Below are 3414 nucleotides of genomic sequence, written 5' to 3'. Positions count from 1 at the left end.
GCTGCCGCAGTGCGCACGCGCGTGACTACCGACATCTCGCGAGATCCGCGAACGAGACTTGGAACGAAACGTCCCGGCGTGGTGCAGCGAACGCCTCCTCGCCTCTTAACCCCGCCCACCCGCTCCCGCGAGCCAGCGCGGTGTCATAGAGCCCGGGGGAGCGAGGGGCCAGAGAGGCCGCCCCAGTGCGCACCTCCCCGAGCGCGCCGAAGGGGTCGCGCGCAGCTCGGCCCCGCTCCGTCTCGTTAGACCCGCGCCCCGCGTCCCGCGCCGGAACTGACTGCAGTGCAGACACTCTGGCTGGCCTGCAGCCCGCAAACCCTACCTAGGCTTAGGCTTAGGTGACAAGCGCTTGCACCCTCGTTCTTTTTCCTTCCCAGCTTCTACTGCTCCGGCTGGGGAAGGAAACCAATCTTACTAGTTAGTCTCCTTCAAAAATGAAAAATTAAAAAAAAAAATAAAGAAAGCAAAAATGAAAAATGGGTGGTGGAAATGTTGCATTGGTGAAGGGGGATGTTCTGTTGATGACTGAAACCCAACTGCTTGTCATCGTGGTGCTTAATTCAAGATTTTTTAAAAATAAGTTTAAAAAAGAAAGAAAGAAAGAAAGAAACAATAAAGAAAATGCCACTTTCCAGGTGGTTGTTGCAATAAAGACATGTTGGAGTGGATTATTCCCAGAAAACCAGCATGTGCAGCAGCAAAGGATAAGGAGATATGTTCATGCCCATCAGTTGTGAAATTAATAAATGAATAAACCTCTGGAAATTCTTTTGTAAAATTGCCAGTAGATAAATCTGCAAAAGTATTTGCTGTGATTTTTATGAATTAAAATCAATATTAATAAAAAAAAAAAAGTCTGGCGCTGAGACATAAACTGTATTTGACATCAAAACGTTAGGCCTGGGTGGTCTTAGAAGAAGGATGTGCAGACAATTACAATTTATTTTTTTCAAAAGCACACCCACAGTTGTGTTGTAAGCTTATTAATGTTCTTTTAAGTAGACATTTGTATGGGTGCTCTTGTGTAAAAGTATGATTGCTTAATGTTCGCACTAAAGGGGACTGGCTGCAAAGGGAGGGGAGAACTCCTTTCGTTTGTTATTCCACGTGTTTTATCGTCAACCTTTTTACAAGATGAATGTGTCCAGGGATTATCTATGTAGTAATAAAATTGAAAATGTCAGAAGAATGGTCTTCCCCAAGTGTCTTGTGAACAGGAAGCCAGAACGTCTGGGAGTTGTGTGCTGCTTGTAAAAGCTACTTCCTGCGGGATCAATGAATTCTTGTTGACTGATTGATCCATCGGGAATAGGTAGGCCTGACTTAACCTACATAGCTGTCTTCCTCTCAGACCTAGAAGCGAAATTTATTTAAATGTGTAAGTAAGAACAATGCCAACTTGCCAGAGACAGAAATGGTTTGATCAGACATAAGGGAGGAAAAGGAAGCTTTTACAGAACATCCCAAAAGAGCCCAGGCGTTGCTTTCTTCTTGTCTTTAACCTTCGTCTTTCCATAAATAAATTAAGGGTCGATGAGGTAATTAGATCCCACCCCATGAGTAATGTGAGGGAAGAAGAGGAGAGGAGTCCAGCTGGACTGGGAAATGATCAAAGATAAGTCTGGAAAGGCAGATAAAATCAAATCAGCAGGTCTTTCCAAGGCGGAGTACTTAAGGAATTAATTGACTGTATCAAGGGCATCACTATTCTACAAGTAGGTTCTCCTTAACAAATCTGTCACTGGCATACTATTGTTAACCATTTCATTGCTCAGACACACCCTTTAGGGCCCACTGTGAGGCACCTAGTTGTCCATAGTGTGCTAAAGGATGACAATCATTCATCTCTCGTCATCTTGACCATCTTTAGTAAATGACTCTTTTTTTTTTTTGGTTGGTTGTTTTTGTTTTGTGTTTGTTTGGTCTGGTTTTTTTGGTTTTGGGGCCACACCAGACGGCACTCAGAAATGAATCATGACAGATTCAGGGGACCATATGGGATGCCAGGGATTGAACCCAAGTTGGTCACTTGCAAGGAAAACACTCTGCCCTCTGTGCTATTGCTCCATCCCCTCATCTAGCATCTGAATCTAGCATCTAGAATCTGGCAATTCTGAGGGGTTACTCCTGGCTCTGTATTCAGGGATTACTTCTAGCAGTGCTCAGGGAACTATATGTAATGCTGGGATCGAAACCTGGGTTGGCTGCATGCAAGGCAAGGGTGCTACCTGTTGCGACCCCAATATATGAATACCTTTAGTAGATGAACAGAGAGTGAATCATACACTGTCCTCATGTTTAAGAAGTATCTAAGTTGGGGGTCATGTAGAGAGATAGTGCAGTGGACTTGGTTCTTGCCTTGCAGGTGACCTACCCAAGTTCAATTCCTTGCACTCCCTATTATCCCCAAAGCCTCACCAATAGTGATTTCTGAGAGCAGAAGCAGAAGTAAACCTTGAACACTGCTGGGTGTAGCCCCCTCTCCACCTCACATACACACAAAAGAAGAATCCAAATAGGTCACAGAGATAGTACTGAAATGGAGGAAGCACTTGCCTTGCATACAAACCACCATTTCCACCTCCCATTTCTAGTACTACATCTGGTCCCCCAATACCTCTAGAAGTCATCCCTGAGCACAAAACCAGGAGTAAACTGGGTGTGGTAAATCAACAACAAGAAGGGCCAGAGAGATAGCACAGTGGTAGGGCGTTTACCTTGCAAGCAGGACGAATGGTGGTTCGAATCCCAGCATCCCATATGGTTCCCCATGCCTGCCAGGAGTGATTTCTGAGCATAGAGCCAGGAGTAACCCCTGAATGCCACTGGGTGTGACCCAAAAACAACAACAAACAGAAGTATCTAAGTAGAAGAGCTTAAATTCTTAAGTCCATGGGCCCAGAGAGATAGCACAGCAGTGTTTGCCTTGCAAGCAGCTGATCCAGGACCAAAGGTGGTTGGTTCGAATCCTAGTGTCCCATATGGTCTCCCGTGCCTGCCAGGAGCTATTTCTGAGCAGATAGCCAGGAGTAACCCCTGAGCACCGCTGGGTGTGGCCCAAAAAAAAAAAAAAAAAAAAAAAATTCTTAAGTCCAGTTTCTAAGTGCTCTAGCCTCTTAGTTTAGGTGCTTTTTTTTTTAGGGCCATACCGGCAGAGCTCCTGGCTCTGCACTCAGAAATCGCCCCTGGCAAGCTTGGGGGACCATATGGGATGCCAGGGATAGAATCCAGGTCAATCCTGGTTTAACTGTGTGCAAGGCAGATGCCCTTCCTCTGTACTATTGCTCTGTCTCCTTAGTTTAATTTTGTACTAACAAGACAACTAGGGGTCGGAGTGGTGACTCAGAGCAGTGAGGCATCTGCCGTGCCGGTGCTAGCCTAGGACTGACCAGGGTTTGATCCCCCAGCCTC

At 45.8% G+C, this 3414-nt stretch overlaps 1 protein-coding gene across 1 annotated transcript in view; it reads left to right on the top strand.

Moving 5' to 3' along the window:
* The window catches only part of PISD (phosphatidylserine decarboxylase), a 356590-nt gene that overhangs the window by 231387 nt on the left and 121789 nt on the right, over positions 1-3414 (top strand). The window lies entirely within an intron of this gene.

The sequence above is a fragment of the Suncus etruscus genome, chromosome 15 (genome assembly GCF_024139225.1).
Source record: "Suncus etruscus isolate mSunEtr1 chromosome 15, mSunEtr1.pri.cur, whole genome shotgun sequence".
Classification (NCBI taxonomy): domain Eukaryota; kingdom Metazoa; phylum Chordata; class Mammalia; order Eulipotyphla; family Soricidae; genus Suncus; species Suncus etruscus.
This window is presented reverse-complemented; position numbering and strand designations above follow the sequence as displayed.